The sequence below is a fragment of the Furipterus horrens genome, unplaced genomic scaffold, assembly GCF_987537825.1.
Source record: "Furipterus horrens unplaced genomic scaffold, mFurHor1.1.pri manual_scaffold_8, whole genome shotgun sequence".
In the NCBI taxonomy this organism is placed as follows: domain Eukaryota; kingdom Metazoa; phylum Chordata; class Mammalia; order Chiroptera; family Furipteridae; genus Furipterus; species Furipterus horrens.
The window spans coordinates 82148876-82169432 of NW_028327178.1; the positions used below are offsets into that span (position 1 = coordinate 82148876).

At 38.8% G+C, this 20557-nt stretch overlaps 1 protein-coding gene and 1 non-coding gene across 4 annotated transcripts in view; both read right to left on the reverse strand.

Moving 5' to 3' along the window:
* The window catches only part of PLCB4 (phospholipase C beta 4), a 405706-nt gene that overhangs the window by 233154 nt on the left and 151995 nt on the right, over nucleotides 1–20557 (reverse strand). The window lies entirely within an intron of this gene.
* Nucleotides 1710–1816, reverse strand: LOC150003240 (U6 spliceosomal RNA). Its single transcript, XR_016512820.1, has one exon. It is a non-coding gene; the product is annotated as a U6 spliceosomal RNA (small nuclear RNA).

Here is a 20557-nt window from a genome sequence, read left to right on the forward strand (position 1 = left end):
TAAGAAGCTACACGATCATCTCTCGAGACGGACGGCTGCCGACGAGTGTATGCTTTAATTGTGAAAGTAATGTTAGCTATACAATTGATTACAAAATACTTTCTTTTCACAGGGAATATCATTAGAGCAATATCTCATTGAAAATATTTTGTGAAATGCTACACTATTTGTATGATGAGTTAACAGAAAACATCAAGGCCTACAAGCCTTGATGTCCAAGAAAATATAGTTTATATGGTACTAAATGTATGTATAAGAAACATGGAGCTTGGGGTAAAGTGATCTAGGTTCAAATTACATCACATTCCAGCTATGTGGTGATGGACATCCCCTTATATGCTATGAGCTGAATTCCTCAGCTACACAACAGGAAAGGAAGGAAAAGAATGCCTGTATACATCACAAAACTATGGTAAAGATATAAGCTCACACTTTCTAAAATGACACTTGGATGAGGAACAGAGTTAAAACTTTATATGTATATAAGGTCTGTCCAGAAAAAGTTCAACCATTGTTAATATAACAAGAACAGTTTCTGAGACATTGATGTAAACTGTCAGCTAAGGAGGGTGGACTGGAATGTGCATACATGAACAATGATGACTTCACTGTACTAGTCAGTACAGGTGGTAGATGCCATGGAGTGAGCATGTGTACTGTATGGCCATCACATTCAAAATAACTAAGCAGGTAGAGCAATGAATCTGCATCAAATTTTGCCTTAACCTTGAACATTCCTTTGTGGAAACTATTTGAATGATTCAGAAGGCCGCAGCTATGGGCAACTGGTGATTGGCAGCTTCATCATGACAACATACCCACTCATGAATCACGTCTCGTGCAGAGTTTTTTGGCAAAACATCAAATCACCCAGGTGACTCAGCCCCACTACAGCGCAGATGTGGCGCCCTGTGACTTCTGCTTTTCCCAAAACTAAAATCACCTCTGAAAGCAAAGAGATTTCAGACTGTCGATGAGATTCAGGGAAATACGATAGGGCAACTGATGGTGGTTGGGAGAAACACGTGAGGTCCCAAGGTGCCTACTTTGAAGGAGACTGAGGCATCATTGACCACTCACTGTACAATGTTTCTTGTATCTTGTATCTTCTTCAATAAATGTCTTTATTTTTCATACTACATGGCTGTATACTTTCTGGACAGACCAATATACATTTCACAAATACATCATGAAATAGAATGTCTACTTCACATGTAGACTAAAAATAATACCTGGGAGAAAATCTTGGCTTCCCAAACATCGTGGGGAATTCATTCCCTTTCCTCTGCTCTTAAGTGTGCGCCATAGAAAAGCTGCAGGTGTTTAGAAGTTATTTAAAGACAAAAATCTCTTACAGTCTGATGAAGGCTTACAGGTACCACTTGGCAAATGCAGAATAACTACGCAGAAGTCTGCCCACAGGGCGTCCATCCCACAGATGGCCACCACTTTCCAGAGTTTGCAATTTCAGACATTAGAGGTAAGGATACTCAGAGTTCATGAGGCTTCAAGGAACAGTTCACATTTTTTTTTTTAAGCCAAGACACATGGATTTTTTAAAAGAGTCACTGGGGTGACAGTAGTTAATAAGATTATATAAGTTTCAAGTGTACAATTCTGCAATACATCACTTGTATATTGCATTGTGTGCTCACCACCCAAAGTCTAGTCTTCTATCACCATATATTTGACCCACCTTACCATCTTCAAAAAAAATGGAACACTTCACAAATTTGTGTGTCCTCCTTGAGCAGGGGCCATGTTAATCTTTCTTTGTATCATCCAATCTTAGTATATGTGCTGCTGAAGGGAGCACAAAAGGATTTTTAAATGAGAAAATATGTAATTTATAGTAAGAGAAAATTGTAATAACTCTTGAGGGAATCATTCTTTGATCAGTGAAACTATTTGCTGCTTAGAAACAATGATGCACATGAAGAAACTATTCTCTTGTGGTAGTACTGATGATAATCTGTCCATTATGTCTGCTTCCATTTTTTATACTTCAGTAGTTGACTTCCCTCTGTTGTAATGTCTTTGGATAAAGCTTTATATGGAGTCTTTCATTTGCTCAAAAAATAATTTCCTGGTTATTTCAATGTTGCTATATACTGAGTACAAAAATATGAGGTAGACATGGTCCTGTCTTGTCCATAGGTTAAAAGACAAGTGAGAAATAAAGCATGTACTTGAATAATAGCAAGTTGAGACAGTGTCCTCAAAATTATGAAAAGTATATCAATCATTTCTGATTTAGGATATGTAGTAGTAGAATAATAGCTAGGTCAGGTTGCCCATTTCCCAACACCCAGAATCTGTAAATAAATTATGATATATGGCAAAGAGGAATGAAGGTTGCATACAGCGTGAAGATTGCTAATCAGTTGATCTTAACATAAAGAGATTGTCCTGGATTACCCAGGTGGACCCAATGTAACCACAAAGGTCCTTAAATGGGGAAGAAGGAGGTAGAAGTGTAAGAAACAGAAATGACACTGTGAGAAAGACTTCATAGGACAAGAATGGTTTTGAAGATGGGAGGGGGCCACAAGCCTAGGAGCACAGGTGACCTCTAGAAACTGGAAAGGCAAGGGAACAGATTCTACCCTAGAGCCTCCATAAAGGAACACAGCCCAGCCAACACCTTGATTTTAGTCCAGCAAGAGTTGTCTCTGACTTCTGACCTTCAGAGCCATAAAATAACAGTACATTTGTGTTGTTATGAGCCACTAACTTTGCGTTAATTTTCTGCAGCAGCAATGACAACTTCATATAGAGGATTAGAGAAAACTCTGTGAAGGAACCAGCCCAGAAGTTGGGCCTTAAGGAATTTGAAAACATTAGTTGTAATTCTCAGTAAATTAAAAATAAATATGTAGTTCTCAAGGTGTTAAAGGATTTACTAGGTGAGGTTTATTTTTCCATCCAATGAAGTAAAAAACAAAAATAAATAATACAAATACTTTATACAGTTTTTACGAAATCGGTCTAACATAAAAGACAGGTCTTTTTACACTCTAATGATATATACAAGAAATGACGAAATGCCAACATTATTCATTGAAAAAATATGTACTGTTCTGAAAACTTCAAGTGATGACCACATTTTATGCCTAATCTTACAAATTATCCTTTTATCCCACCCATATCAAGAAACTACTTAAGTTACCATGGCGTATTAAAAGATTTCCAAATTTGGTATTAGTTTCAACCAACTGAGAAAGCTTCCACGTCAAAAGGATTTAGATGACTTCAAAGACTTAAAAAAATGCAAATGTCAATCATATAAAGAACTGCCAGTGTTCAAGTAAACATAATTCTACATGGGTTTTAATCAGAGTATATATATATATATATATATATATATATATATACACAAAAGTAGGCTTTTAGTTGTATGTGAAAAAGTCTATTCTTGTATTAATTATTTACTAATGATTGTATTATTTATTATTATTAACATACTGTTGCCTTCCCCTGTATATATGTATATATATAAAATAATAATATACATGTTTTCTGTATATGATTGTATATATACATATATACACATATAGATATAGTAATGGATAGAGATACAGAAAGTATGTAATATATACGTAATATAGACATTTATTTTAGTTTCATAATAATAGAACTAATGGGTCACTGATCAATCAGAAACATCGTCCACAATACTGTAGTCCTCAGTGTTGTAAGAACTCATGCGCTGACTCAGCTTGAGTATAAGGATAAATATATTATGCTGCTGTAAGCCAGTGCCTTATACAATGAAGCACTTTTAATGTTTTTTAAAGGAGTGAATAAAAGTATTTCTATATAATTTCTATTGAGAGGAAATGGAAGCGGCATTAACAATGTAATTCCCAGTGTATCCTGGCCCACAGAAGTCAGACCGCAGTGCAATGTCCAGGAGTAGAAATCTGATCAAGGGCCTGGACCACCCGCCTCCTCAGCAACTCCAGGGAGCCTGGGTGTGTTTTATCATAACTAGTTTGTTTCTGATAGCAAGCTGCCCCAAGCCCCTTCGAAAGAAGATAGAGGGAACAGCCTCAACAAGTAAGTATCAGAGGTAGTTAATCAGAGTACCCCATATGCAAGCAATTTGTCAATTCAGTGCCATCAGAAAACATACAACTAAATGACCCAATTGAACTGAGCAACTGTCTGGCAGGGTTAGAAACATAAATGTGTCTGAGTGGGGGGTACAGGCCATAAGCCAGGGCAGTTCTAACGCGGAGCAAGGCCTGTTTCCACAACATGGGAGAGGATACAGAAGAGTTATTGTCTACTGTCCTTGAAGAAGGTTGTGTTTACAAAGCCCTGGCCAGTGTGGCTCAATTGGTTGGAGTGTCGTCCTGTAGACCAAAAAGAGAGTACGACAGTCAGTCTCTCTCTCTGCTGCCACCCCCTGCCAAAAGCAATGAAAAAATGTTCTCGGGTGACAATAAAAAAGTTTACACAGTGTCTACAATATCTTAGGTGCTATGATACACATGAAAAAGTTCTAAAATTTCTTGCATACCTCTAACCTCATAAATTACTTTAAAATGCTTAATGTCAGCTCAAACTTACATGATGACAACCAAGCTGCACAAAGACTTGTTTAAAGTTATTTCTAAAACAAGCTTCTCAGTCTCTCTTAACCTGAAGTCTACAGAATTTGGGGTGAAATGGAGTTGATGAACTAAGATATAAACAAAGTTCATATTTTTAATAATAACTTAATATTACAGTCTAGAATTATATTCGATTTTGAGCATAGGCAAAGAACCATAATTGTATTAGCAGGATCTGTGATTCCGTTACCAGTAGAAACCACAGACATTTTTATTTTTTTATTTTAGAGAGAAAGGAAAGGAGGGAGGGAGAGAAAGAGGGAGGGAATGAGAGCGAGAGAGAGAAGGAGAGAGGGGGAGGGTAAGGGAGAGGGGGAGAGGTAGAGGGAGATGGAGAGGGAGAGGGAGACGGAGAGGGAGAGGGAGATGGAGACAGAGAAGAAGAGGGAGAGGGAGAGAAACACTGATCTGTTGTTCCATTTATTTATGCATTCATTGGTTGATTCTTGAGTGCCCTAACAAGGAATGGAACCTGCAACCTTGGCAAATTGGGACAACACTCTAACCAACTGAACTACCAAGTCAAGGCAAAACCACAGACATTTTAATCTTATATTATTATTGTTGAAGTATCTTGTAATGCTGTGTAGTCACAACACTACTTTGAAAGTACAGGAGCTAATAGCCCTGCTACTAGATAGTACTATTTTATATATTAAAGATGAGTACATATTATTATATAACCACTCGTAATACTCTGATAGCTATAATACAATATAAATGTTTTCCTTGGTGATCCTATGTATTTAATTTTATATGTTAATAAGCATTATTCTGCAAAGGTTCCTCATAGGCTTCCCCAGATGCCAAGTGAGTCCATGACACAAAAATATTAAGACCACCCTGAGCTAGAACTAATCAATTCAACCAACCAATTTCAAATTCAGTCAAACTGAATGACTGAGGTCACATAGGAAAGGAGAAGGCAATTAGAAGTACTTCCTTTTTAACTCATTTATTCCTCATGCAGCAGACAGCAGAGTAAACCAGGCCTTCAAAACACCAAAGCAGGTGATGTGGGAGAGACAAGGGTGAAGAAAGTAACACTGTTATCAAGGAGCTCAAGAGCCTTGCAGGAAAAAGAACTATAAAGATACTGGTACACAGACAATGTTACTACAAAGTTATTGAGTGTTTGATTCAAGGACTAACATTTGCCATTGACCGTCATTGAAAATTGTTAGCCAGGAGTGACTTGAATTAACATCTTCTTTAGAAAATTAATCTGGTAGAGCAGTTTGTAAAGTGGGCTGGAGGGAGGTTGAGATTATCAAGGAGATGATTATAATAATCCCAACAAGAGATACCATGGCCTAGTGGATTAAAGAGCCAAGAATGAAACTGAACGGTGATTTTGGACAAAGAGCTATGTTATTGTGTGCACATGGCTTCATCGCAAACAACCAAAGAATTTAATTGTCATCAAGGAAATGTTTAGCTAGACTCGTCGGCAGCCGTCCGTCTCGAGAGACGATGATGTAGCTTCTTAAGAGTCTATCTGCACCGCCGAGAATGGCTGTGCAGTCCAACTCCGGAGTGACACGGTATCTGTCTCCTCCCGTGTTGAATCGACATCTTACGATGACGCTGGAGTGTCCTCTCCAGTGAAGCTGAAGCTACAGAGCCTGGGCAGGGTGATATGGAGGGTCTGCTGTTGCCCATGCAGCAGATCCCCCCTCTCTTCGCAGCTGAAGGGTCCAAGGGAAAGACGGAGTCAATACAGCTTGGCTTCAGGTGCGCCGCAGGAGTTGCCGGTGTTGACTACAACGTCAAACCGCCTTAGGGACTCCGGCTCCGGATTTTCTGTCGGGGTTTACTCCCTTAGCCTTTCCCCTGAAGAGGTATGCCGCAAGGCAGCGGAGGTTTTTTGGAGTCAGAGTTTTCCTTCTCTGATGTGCCCTGACTGGAAGATCGAACCAGCGACACTTAGCTCGCAGGCCGACGCTCAATCCACTGAGCCAAACCAGCCAGGGACTTTAGCTAGACTAACCTAACATATATTATGTATTATCATGCCATTATTTATATACATAGACATTGTATCATACAATTATTTAAGAGTGTTTTCAACAGCTTGGTAATAACATGAAAAAACGTTGTTTCATGTTGAGTGAAAAAGCACTATACAGAATTATATAAATTTATAAGTATCTGTGGATTATTACAAAAATGGCTCCAATTTTTTTTCTCTTTCCCTGTATCCATATCTGTATTAGTTTCCATGTCTTCCATAACAAGTTATCACAAACTGGGTAATTCAAAAGAGTAGAAATGTATTCTGAGTTCTGAAGGTCAGATGTCCTAAATCAAGGTGTTGGGATAGCCACATTTCCTACAGAAGCTCTAAGGGAGATTCCATTTCTTGTCAATTCTCACTTCTATTGGTTGAGGTCACATCAGTCCAATCTCTGCTTCTGTCTTCCCATCATCTTCTCCTCTGTGTGTCTCAAACTCCCTCAGCTTCCTTATAAGGAAGCATGTGATTCTATTTAGAGCCCACCCAGATGATAATCCAGGATAAATTCTTCATTTCAAAACTTAACTTGACTGCAACTTTTGCTATATAAAGTAACATTCACAGGTCCTAGGGATTCGACATGGATTTCTGGGGCAATTTTTCAGTCAAGCACAATGTCCTTTGTCATATGATTCTGTGGCTTCTCCCATGAAGGGACAGAGAGTCTATTGCCTCACTCCCTAAATCTGGACTTACCTTGGGACTTTCTTTAGTCGATGGAATGCAGCAGAAGTAGCCTTGTACCAGTTCGTAGCCAAGGTCTCAAGAGACCTTGCCCACTTCTAGTGACTGTCTCTTTCTGTCTCTGTCTCTCTGTAATTGTTAATAACAAGGAAATGTCTAGCTAGACTAACAATATAAATTATGTATTGTCATGCAAAAACATCTGCCTCCACCATGTGAACAGACCTGGGCTAGCTTTCCGGATGATGAGAAGCACATGGTCCTGTGAACATCCTCAGCCTACATCTGGCAAACTTGCAGAGGTGTGAGGGAGGCTGTCCTTAATCAGACAGATGCAGCCTTATGAATATTCTCAGCTGAGATCAATCAAGCCAGTCCACTTATTCAGAACTGCCCAGTGACCCAACAGACTCAAGATTAATAACAAGTGCTTAATCTCTAATCCACTGACATAGGCATCATGGTGTATTTTCTTTATTGAAAGAAAAACAACCACCATTACCACTTATTGTCAGAACTTGAGCACTGCAAGACTGAGTGCAGGTTACTTTGCAAATTCAAGAGGAAACTTCATTTAAAGAACAAATTTAAAATTTTCAGTAAAACAACAAAAAATTTAACTCTACCTAAACACTCCCTCCTTTACTGATCATCAAGTAAATATAGTAGAGTCCTGAGTAAACTGAAAAATCCCTTTTCCTAACAGGGACATAAAATTTATCATTTGATGCTTCAATCACACATAGATTTAAAAATTATGGCCCGTATTTGGCCAGTATTGCCTTTTCTTGTTTGTTTGTTTGTGGTTCAGGAGTTAAAAAAGATAAGCTGATTTTCAAGTTCAAAATTAATTTCTTAAAGAAACAATCTCAACTGGATCCATAATTCTGATAAAAGCTAGTCATCAGATTAAAATTTTTCCATGACTAAACTGATTTAGAGTTCAAGTTTCTCAAAAATATTTTGGAAATGTCATTATGTTCTTTGTGACATTATATGGCATTCTTTTACAGCTTTTTAATTGAATTTAGTTTGCAATGGGAAATGTAACCTAATTCTCTTTGGGGTTTCTGGAAGATGTGGGAAAGTTCATCTGGGTAAAGGAAGAGAAATGATTCATGACTAAGATGCTGTAATATTACAGAACAGAACACCACCCCTGAGCACTTACAACAACACCTCAAGATAGGGGTCACAGAGAGGGACAAGACATCATTGCTCACAGGGAACGCAGGGAACGACTCATTTCCTATACATGACAATGAACTGACCATTCAATACCAGCTTTGGCTGAAACAACCTCCAAATGCTGAGGATACATAAGTCTTTAATAATATAAAATAATATTGAAAGAAAGCTGACTATGTTCCAGGCACAGTTCTTATGTTTTACATAAGAAAGTTCAATTAAGCCTCAGAACAACCTATGAAATGTTAATTAATAATAATTATTCCCATTTTACAGATGAGAGAGCTGAGGTACAAACTACAAGGTCCCACAGCTAGGAAATGGCATTGCTGGGATCTGAACCCATGTAGTCCGGTTCTAAAGCATCCCCTTAACCATTGCCTCTCCTTCACATCCAAGTTCTAAAAAACCAACCTTCCAATTAGGTTCAAGTTTAGAAAATAAAAGCAATCAATTTTTTAAAAAGTAAAGATGCAAAATTGCAAATTCAAACATTTTAGAGAAGCTATAAAGGGCCCTGAGAATTGATCTGCCCCAGCCCTTTTGGCTAATGCCTCTTTAAACTGTTCCTTCACAAACACAGGCTCCATTACAAGCACATGGGATTTCCAAATACATTGGATAACTGCTGAGAATCACAAAGTCACTAAGAAGCCCACTGAAGTCATTTATTGACAGAAATCTTGCCTCTTCCTCCTAAGAGAAATGTCTTTTGGGTTAGTTTGAGCAGCCGTGAAAAATAACTCATCAATTCCTTTAAATAAAATCCTTCAAACTTTCAATACTACCACTGTCTTCTCTGGGTTCACCAAGTCAATTTCTTTAACCATTCTTTCTAGAATTTCTATCCTGCTAACAATTTTGTTTGTTCTTCTTTGAATCTTCTAACAAATTTTCTATGCCTCCTTTTAGGGTATGCAGATAAAATACATGACACCCAGTTAAATTTGATTTTCAGAACAACAAACAATGTTTTAGTATCAGTATATCTTGTGCATAGATATGTTCTATATAATGCTTGGGACATACTTATAATATGACTGGAGACTCTGTATTTTTATTTTCTAAATCTGCCTATTTCACCTCCTTCAAGTCTCGCAAAACCATGACCAACCTTCTAATTCAGCTGCCTCAAACTTGAGCATGAGAATCATCCAGAGGGATGTTAAAACACAGTCCTAGGTGCCATCCCAGAGCTTCTGATCCAGTGGGTGTGGGTCAATGCTTGCGAATCTGCATTTCTGATAGGGTGCCAGGTGACGCTGGATGCTGCTGGTCTGGGACCACACCTGGAGAACCAGTACTTTAATCTCCAGATTTAGGTAGAGAGTGGGGAAGGCACCCTCCAAAATCTGTAAAAGACTCAGCTAGCCTGTATAAACCCAGACGGGACAGCATAAGAATCTCATCTATACACCTCCTTTGAGTCCCCTTCCCTCATCCCAACTAGGGAATCAGAAAATGTCTGCCTTTAGAAGGTCCAGCCACTGTTCATATTGGATTAGATTCCCTAAGAGGGAAAGGACCTCTTTAAGGTTCAAATAAATTATTGTCCTTAGGCAAGTTTGTCAAGGGACCCATGAGCTAGCCCTTTGTTTTCATTTGCTCTGAAGATAATTCGTCCCATGTCACCAAGGAGGAGCCTGGAAGGGGTTCCATTCCAATTTCCTTTCTCAAAAGCTGATCTCCATACAATGACTGTTTCTGTGTTACTCTCTGACCCTTCTCCAACCTATGAGCCCTAGTGAATCTTCCAGACCCATGAGTCTGATCAAATAACTGGCTTGTCCCCCAACCACAATATTTGATACAAAAGCCTATAGCAGATTGCTTTGATGCCTCCAGTTAACAGCCTCCCTACATCCTTTTCTTTTGAGGTCTCTTCCCATTCTGACTCCAGGGCTGGTATCAGGACTTGTTTTGGCCAACTAAACGAAGCAGCAGTGACATGCACCAGCTCTAAGCCTAGACTTCAGAAGTCGTGCACACTTCTGTCTGTTTTTTCTCTCTGAACCCAACTCAGCTGCCACGAACAATGACAGGCTAACCTGAAAGAGCATGAGACCACAATGAGACCACATGGAACAGAGAGCTGAGCCACCCAGCTGAGGTCATCCAAGATTAGGTAGCCCTCAACTGACCCATGAGCTGACCACAAACACATGAGGAAGTCCAAATGACCCTAGCCCACACCAGTAACAATGCAGAGCTGGTCCATAAACTTGTGACCAAAAATAAATTTTTACTGTTATAAGCTGAGGTTTTAGGGTGATGATTATGTAGCATTATCGTGGCCATGGATAACTGATAAAGTACCTGACACCCTGGTCATGCCTCTGCTCTACTCTCTGATTTGAATAACTTTGTTAAGATTTACCCTGCCTGGCTCCTACCAAGACCTGCTCTCTAGGGAAGGAGCTATCCTCACGTTGGCCTCTCCAGGGTTTGCCCTTGGCTTAAAGCCTTCCACTTCCATTGGCACATTGGGCATAGGCCTTGAATGCATCTGTTGATTTATTACACAACTATCCTGAATTAGACAGTCATGGTCAGTATTGGTCAACACTAATCACAGTTCTTTCATTTACTTCTCTTTTAGGCATAGTCAATTTTGTTTCCCATTCTGCTTTTGGCTAACTGGTTTCTCTTAAGGAGGGTGTGTGTGTGTGTGTGTGTGTGTGTGTGTGCATGCGCGCGCACTGATACTGTTTTGCCATGAGATGAATTACAAAAACAAATGACTGACAGACTGATTCACCAATCCCTGTTTCTCTAATAAGAAGAAATACAAAGTAGAGCAACAATATTTACCTGATTCATAAGATCATTACTGGTATCAAAGAAATCAGAAAAGCCATCTCCATTCAAGCGAGAGGTTTCTTTGTAGCTAAACAATAAAATAATCCCACCAGATTTTTTTCCTATTTATTTTTATTTACTTCTTGTTTTGCTTTTATTTCCAAAAACTAAACCTGAATATTTCTTTCACAGGCATTATCTTTCATTCTATAACCTTAAGAAAGAAAGAATATAAAGGAAGGAATCTAACTGATTCAATGGACTAGATAAGACTTTTGTGATTCAATTCAATTCTTTGCTACCATAGTTCTGATGTGTACCACAGCCCATCAAAGCACACAGAAAAGTATAACCTAAATGGCTTCGGTTGTTGGACTGAACTCATGTGTTTGTCTCCCCTTCCTTCCTCTCTCCTTTATTCCATAGATTGCCCTGATCCTCTCAATGAAGTGAAAGTAAAAGAATAAAGAAGAGAACGGAATGATGATAAAGATGCCAGAAAAAGTCAAGAGCAGACAAGATTAGAAGGTAGAGACCTTCTGATGGAGCTAGCACTGGCCAGAGGTCAGAGCAGAGAAAGCTGCAATCAGAACACAAGGAGGGAGTCACAGAGGGCATGGTTTGGAGCTGGCTGTGCAGGACAGAGATTTTAAATGGTTACATAAAAAGCAAATGCTAAAAGGCTGAGGATATAAAGTTATTGACAATGAACTAGTGTTGCAGAGAAAATGGAAGGGAAAATTGAACAGAAGGGGAACAGGGAATTATAATAGTATGGTTAAGGAAAACATGACACATACTTAACATGTTGCATACTGGGGAATTTAAATGCCTTTTAAAAATGACGAGAATTCTCACCACCCGTATGCAATGTGTTAACAATCAGTACTATGCATCTATTAAAAATCCAGTTTGTAATAAATATATAATGGCATGGGAAAACTATCACAATAGAAGGAGTGAAAAAATAACATGGAAATGCTCTAATATTTGACAATGCAAAAGTGAGAAGACTGTTTAGAGAGGTGGAAGTGAAAGAAAGTTCCAGGGAAGGACAGTGGATCAAACAACACCAACTTACATGACAGGGGAGGCAAGAGAGACGGAAGGAATAAGAGGTTCAAGAATGTTATGTAAACCAACGTAGGCCACTAACAGAACTTTACATAGTAATATAATTACCAAAAATCAAGTCTATTGTTTATATGAATTAAATTCACATGCATTAAATAAGTCAATAACTAATGTCAATAGAGTAACTAAAGTCCAAAATTAATCCAGTACTAGAGAGCGAGGATGTACTTTACATTACAGCAATAGCCAGGATAAGATATAACAACAAAAATGGTGACAGTGGTCGCTTCCGAAGAATTAAGATGTGTGAGTGTACAGGAATTGACCCATTTCAGCATGTCTTTCTTCACTATTTTTTTTTTTTACATATTACTTTACTCAATAAAAATACAACTAAAATGGTATACTTTCCCTAGTGAATAATTATTAACCACAGACCATCCAGATGGCAATCAGTGGCAGAGGAAGGCACTTTTTTGAGATGAATCAGGAAGTCCCTCAAATATAATGTGATTGTCCCCAAGCATGGGAAACTGCACTGAAAGCCTCAGGAATGAGGAGCTGCTGTCAATCTCTCCCTTGTCCTTATGCCTTGGAAAATCCAGGAGGCAGGAACCATCCAGAAGTGTAGGGTTACCCAGTGACAGTGTCATGGGTGGAAAGGACTGGAATGGTAAGATCAAACTGGGATCGAGGCTGTGCTCGTCCCCAGCACTCCTGCTCGGGGCTGAAATACAGTTATGCCTGCATCCGGTGAAGCGCCCCCGGAGGGTGTCCAGCCCACGCCTCCTCTAGAGCACACATGCAACAGCCGGCTTCCATCAGCCTGGCGGTCCCTCAGGCTCTCGGCACAGGCCCGACCACTTCTGCTGACAGAAACCACCGTTGTGGCCATGAGTGCTTGTAGTGAAGTGACAGCACTACACTTCCCTGAGTGAATGGTAAAATAATATGTGCTGGTGGGATGTCCACAGACTCCAAGTTCTGCCTGCAATATCCTCACCTACACCCCCCAGTATCACGGTTCTAATGGGGCAGTTTGCATGCTCTCCCTGGACCTCTCCAAGGAGACACCTAACTGCTGGACATGCTCACTGTTTCCTTCTCAAAACTCCAGTCCCTGCGTCCTGCCCCCCAACCCACCCGGTCAGCTGTGCACTGCTCCCTTCGTGATAGTCTGTTCCTTGCTGGATGAACAACTTTATTTGGCTCACCAATGTCCACAGTAGTGTGTCCCCAAGAGTGTCCCTAGCAATACTAGTGCCTCCATTAGTTCCTGTAAAAATATTAAGGAAAAAAAGGAAAGAAAGATTTCCATGGAAAAACAATTTGGAAAACACTGCATACTGTAAATCCCAATGGGAGATTCGCAATCTGTATTAGAATGCTCTGGGTTCTGGGAGTCCCTGGTAAAGAAAAGTGTCTCACTTTGTCTAATTCAGCAGTTCACTTGTGTAGAAAATATCTATTAACACCACTTAAAATTCCTCTTTTGTTGAGCAAACTTCAGCCACACTACTGGTTGCATTCTCTGGAACTGTGGTCTATCTGGTATGGTGAGTCTCAAATAGGAGGGTGCATAGGACCACGAGAAGGGTTGTGGAAATCCAAATTGCTCAGCCTCATCCCAGAGCTTCTGAGGCCCATGGGGCTGAGATTCAGCATCTCTAACAAGCTCTGGCGATGCTGCTGGTCCCTCAACAATACCACAAGTAACAGGCTTCCACAGGGAAAAACCCAACATTCAGAATCCTTATTTTAGACAGGCCCTCTTCACCCTCCTTTTCTCCCAAAACTTGCCTTTATCTTAGGTTGCAGTCCAAAGAATTACCTCCTTTTTCCTATATCCTCATTGTCCTTCCTGGCCTCCATTATCTCCCTCTGCCAAACCCTTCTATCATCAAGATCTGGATCTAATAGATGCTTGGCTGGCTTGACTTTACCTTCTTTACCACCCTAGAAATTTCTACCCTGACTTGAATTGCTTACTTGCACTGCTTAACTTTTTCTGTTGCCTAGAAGGTGTAAGAAGTCATATTCTGTGCCTGACTAATGTTTGTAGATGACAACATCTTGAAGAATGCTTTATAAATACTAAGGGCTCAAGAATATTTAATGAGTAGATGTTTAGCAATGTATTAGGGGAGATCCTTATCAACTCTAAATTGCAAGACAGATATGCAAATACACTCTGGTTAGTTAACTCTACTAAATTCAAATTCAATTCACTGAGTATCTGCTAAGCACCTCAAAGGTCTTAGAAATTAGGCTGCCCCAAATGCATGGTGCAGGTTTGTTACTGCACATGAGTAGTTATATATGGTAGCCCAAGTCAGAAATATAAGAACATGGTCCTTAAAAACACAAAGCTAACATAATCTAAGAGATGGGTGTGTGTGTGTGTGTGTGTGTGTGTGTACAGATTACAGATAATTTAAACACACACATATACATCTTGACCTTGGCAGTGGTGATACAGGTATGTATATACAAATAAAAAAAATCTTGAACTATAACTTATACATTTTAAAGTATGTTATACTCCAATAAATAAAACACAGTGGAGTAGTATGAGGAAAAATAGTGCATAAAATACAGAAAGACCATGTTTTAAAGTTCTTATTGATCTTTTTTCATTCATTCTCTCTTAAGGCCTTAAGACCTATGCGAAAGTGACCCATTATTGTATAATCTGTATTTTTGTGATACAGCAAATTTATCATTAGGGAATTCTTTAGGGAAGTTGGTAGAAAAAAACATAGGTTATCATGATGACATATGAGGGGTGACAGATACAAACAAGAGCAGTCTGCATGCTGTTGGGTAAATAACCCACATTTTAGTTGTCCTTTCCCATGAAAGAAAGGATCTTATTCTTTTGTTTCTTACAGGCCAAGTTCTATCCAAAAAAAATAACCTAAGCAACCTTCAGAGGAAAAAGCATTCAGCCATTGATGTCATCTGAATTGTTAGTTTCCATAGAAACTCTTGTAGAATGCTCCCGCTTGTCTGGACTAAGTACCTGTCCCATCAATTCAAAATGAGTCCAGGAAAACCCTGACTAGGCGTCTGACATCGCCTAGCCTGCTCTGTTGCAAAAGGACTGAAGAGCACTTAAGTCAGCATCTGTTACCTTCATCAGAAGAGCTGTCTCCATTACGGACACACAAATGAAAGGTTAAACACTGCCGTGTCCAATTAGCCCAAACCCTCGGCTGTTTCCTGAAGAACTCTTAAAAAAAAAAAGGTTCCTGAAATTCATATTTGAAAAAAATACACAAAACCCTAAACTAAGAGAAAAAGTCTGGATACTAGAAAAGGAACCCTGTGTCCTACCAATTTGTATCATTACATAATTACCAGCAGTCTCTGGGGTTAATGTCGTTCTTTATGCTGAAAGGTTGTCCTCCCTTACTCTGGCAGGGGAATAGCAGCAGCAATGCCGGCCTTGGAAGGAAGCACAGACCTACAGGTCATTTAAATGTTCTTCATTTTATCCAGCATAGCTGCTCACCATAACCATGTTCTCCTGTGCAAATGCCAAGATGTCAAGAGATTAACCTGTGTTGTAAGAAGTCAGGAGAGAGAGTAGCCTTAAGGAAGGGATAGTGACTGGCTTCGTCTGTAAAGGGGGCTCCTGGGGTGTTGGGAAAACCCGTTTCTTTTTCAGGTTGCATTCACTTCATTAAAATCCAATGAACTGAATGCATATGATGTGTGCACTTTAACTATATTTTAGCTAAACTCTAATAAAGGGATTTTATAAACAAATAAGTACCAGACAAACCAAGGCATCTAGGCAACAGAAATATTTGGCCTAGAATAGATAAAGGCAATCACAGCCTGATAAGTTTCCTGCTGAACTAAATCGGAAAGGTGAGTTAATTACAAGATCCAGACCACAAATGAAAGAGACCAAAAACAGTGACTATGGAGTCTTCAATAAAAGTGTGGCCACAAAGCATATCTAGGCCAAGCCTTTATACATATAAATACACACACACACACACACACACACACATATATATATATATTTATTTATATATATATATATATTAGTAATAGTTTTATTTTCTTTTTTCTTTTTTTAAAGTCACTTTATTGTGGTTACATTGTTTAATAAAATTACATAGGATGGAACTAGAAAGAATTATGTTTAGTGAAATAAGCCAGGCAAAGAAAGAAAAATACCATATGATATCACCTAATACAGGAAACTAAAGAACAACACAAACAAAGGAACTAAATAGAACAAAGAGTAGAATAGTAGTCAGTAGCGGGGAGGGGGGAGGGAGAGAAGGGGGATAAGTAAGGGAAGGGTTTAGTCAAGGAACGTGTATAAATGACTCATGGACATGGACAACGGGGAGGGATATGATTGTGGGAGAGGGGGTGGGCTGGGTGGGGGAGAGAAATGGGGGGAAAATGGGACAACTATAATTGAAAAACCAAAAATTAAAAATTAAAAAAAATTATATAGGTTTTAAGTATACAATTCTATAATACATCATCTGTATATTATATTGTGTCATGTCTCTTTCCATCACCATTTATTCCTCCTTTACCCTCTCCTACCTTTCCCCAAGCCCATTTCCCTCTGGGAATGACCATACTGTTGTCTGTCTCTGAGGTCTTTTGTTTTTGCTTAATCCCTTCACCTTTTTCACCCAGCCCCACTATCTTCTCCCCTCTTGACAGTTGTTAGTCTGCTCTCTTTATCTGTGAGTCTGTTTCTATTTTGCTTGTTAGTTTATTTTGCTCATAGATTCCACATATAAGTGAAATCATATGGTATTGTCTTTCCCTGACTGGCTTATTCCACTTAGCCCAAGCCTTTCTTACCCACTGAATGATGTTTGTAGGAGGCATTTATGGTATTATTTACCCATCAACTTGCCTCTACGTCTGGAATCTTTGTCAGCTAAGGCTGACTAGACCTGCATAAACCCAAGGCTCAATGTTAAGTCATTTATTGTCTTCCTAAGGATTTTTGAAAATAGAACTGGGAAAGTGGTCTTTCTGGATGCTTGAGGCTACAATATGTATAGTTTGTTGGCTGTTGGAAGTCATGTTTCCACTAAAGGGAGAAGTATGGATTACAGAAGTAGTTAGTTTACATCAATTGCAGTCAAAGGGTCTTAGACACTATTATATATCTTTTCTGTAAAATATGGACCAATACATTTTAACATTAAGGGCCTAACAGAAGCTAACATGAGGTCATGACCTTTGCCTTTTTACTCTCAAGTGGTATCATTGCCCACCCAAGCCCATGAACATTTGCTTGACCTTGAAATCACCAGAAACTGTTCTCCCTTCAAAAATCATGACCTGCCATCATCCATGATAATATCATCCCAGGTGATCTCACATGGTTACAGATCTTTAAATGACTCTACTACTCTTTCATTATCTATCATGGTCCCCAGGCCTCTCCTCCCTTCTTACCTATCCTGAATTCTATTGTTCACATGCCTTATAAATACTCTTTACATACTTACCTAAGCCTCTCTCCACCATATTCACTTTGCAAATTCCCCCACATAGTTATACCTAATTATGTTTCTACTAAGCAACTCTGGTCATGACATTGAACTAAGTTAGAGAAAGACTCATAGCCAAACTAACCAGTCTTGACATTAAACTCATGACCACAAGTCTCAAATGAACATTCAAACATTTTCCAATAATACTTCTTTAGTACGTTTACTCTCCTACTCTCTAAAATGATTATTTCATATGGTTTCTTCAAACCTCTAATCTCCCTTCCATGTGCACCTTTTCAGTGATGATACTGCCTCTGTCCCACTACTTAGAAGTGGCGACATAGACTTCAATTGTTCATCTCTGCCTCTCTCCTCAGATCACTCCAATTAGAATTCTCCGTTCTTGACAAGGTCCTCATTGACCTCCCTATTATGAAATTTGATGGTCACCTTTCTGTCCCCATCAACCATCTCAACAGTTCTGACCCAGTTAATCATGCTCTCTTTCCTGAAATAGTCTCTTCTTTTGATGACAGCACTTCCACACTATCCTTATTTTTCTTGATCTCAAGAGCCACTTGTCCTCAATCATGATCTCTTCTGCTGTGCTTAACCACTGCATGTGGGAGTGACCTGGGTATCTTCACTGTGCATTCTCTTCCTAGGTGAAGTGCTCTGGTCTCAGATTTTAAAATGCCATCCATATTCCCATTATTCACTTTTCCATCCCTAGCTCTCATATATTCAACTCTGACTTGACATTTCACTTGAATTCTTACTAAGCATATTCAACTTTAAAGTTTAAAGCAGAACACTTGATTTTTTTCCTCTAGTCTTTTCATGTTTTTCCCTTAGATTTTCCCGTATCAGCATAATTCTCACCTGTTGTTCAATCAGGCACCCTGGGAGTCATCTTCGATGCTTCTTTTCCCTCATTATCTGCATCCATATTCACCTGCCACTCACATGGCTTTCAAAAGAGTTCCCAAATCTGACTCCTTCTCTTCATCACTAACTCCGGCACTCAGTTTTAAGCCACCATAGTCTTTTTTTTTTTTTTTCTTGTATTGCTCTAATAACTCCCTAACTGGCTTACCTGTTTTCAATCTTGTTTTCATCTGCACATCCTCAATTCATTCTCCCTTGCACAAGTGATTTTTCTAATACATAAATCAGATCATGTCTGTCAATGACTTCCCCTTCCATAAAAATACAGAAATATAAAAAATAAAAATCCCCTTACTAAGATCCAAAGAGGATCACACCATCTGGCTAATGCCCACCTTTCTGACTTCATCTACCATTCACTCCCCATTGGCCAGTTATTTGGACACAACAAGTTCATCTCTCTGTTAGAACCTTTGCAATTGCTGTTCCGTCTGTCTTGAAAGTTCTACTCACTATTCTTCACATAGCTGGCTCTGTTTTACCATTTGAGTCTCAGCTCAAATGTCACTTTCATAGTACAATATTCCTGAGTATAAATCCAAAGGAATCACCTACTCCACTCCAGTCAGCCTCTGTAATATGATCTCATTTTATTGCCTTAATGCTTATCATTAAATGAAATTATCTTGTTCTTTCATTTGTTTACCTCTTTATTATAAAAGTCCCTCTACTAGAAAATATTCTTCCATAAGATCAGGGGTATGTCTTCTTTCTGCTTTTTTCCAAGTGCTAGAATAAAGCCTGCTGCAGTGTGAACAATAAATAGTTTCTATAAAATTAATAAATCACAGACATAAAAGTCAAAAAATGACCATTTAGAAAATATTAACGAAGAGATAACTATAAAGTTTTCCTGGGTTAGCTGCATTATCATTTAATATTTAAACTTTAAAAATATGAAATCTAAAACTCATTTCTAAATTTTCAAAACAAAAGTAAAATAATATACATTTTAGTCACTCCAGGTAGACTATAATTTGGCAAAGAAGCAAAATGAAACCTGGCTCCATTTTAGCATCTCCAGCCTTTGACAATATAAATCACTGTCTCTAGCACTCTGGGGACAGAAACGACATCTGAGAATCAACAAACTCTTTGATGCTAAAAGCAAAGAAGTTGTCTTTACTAAGTTACATCCAGTATTAAATCTAAATTAACACATGACAAACATATTTTTCTCTCCATTTTATCTTATAAACAGAGAGTAAACAGGCCAAACAGGACTATAGTAGCAGGTCCTGCATCAAAAGATTAAACACTTCCAAATAATTATAAGGCTGTTTTTCTCTTGTTCTTACTTATGCTCCCTCCAGAACTTGTATAGTATACACAAAACATTTACCCACTTCTCAAGCACTCATTGATGTGAATATATGATCCACTCTTTACTCCTTTGTACTGCATCCAACACTGAGAACGACCTATTAAATTTACCTAGCTGTAGCTACCACAGTTCACCTAGATGAGTGAAGTATCCATATGTCTGTTGGACTGGCCGACCAGCTCTCCTAGGTAAGTGTACAAAAAATAGGTTTATTTTTGCTTTTCAAACACAATACTTTAATATTGAAATTTTTAGACTCTACCTACTAGTTTCCTTTCTCTGGCCCGAAAGATGCTACCATGTTCTTCTTCTCCATGGAAAAATTCAGTGCACTGGAGTCACCCCACAGTGAAGCTAAGGAACAACTGCTCTACACAGTATTTTTTATATGAAATAGTGAACTAATTAGAGTGTGGGG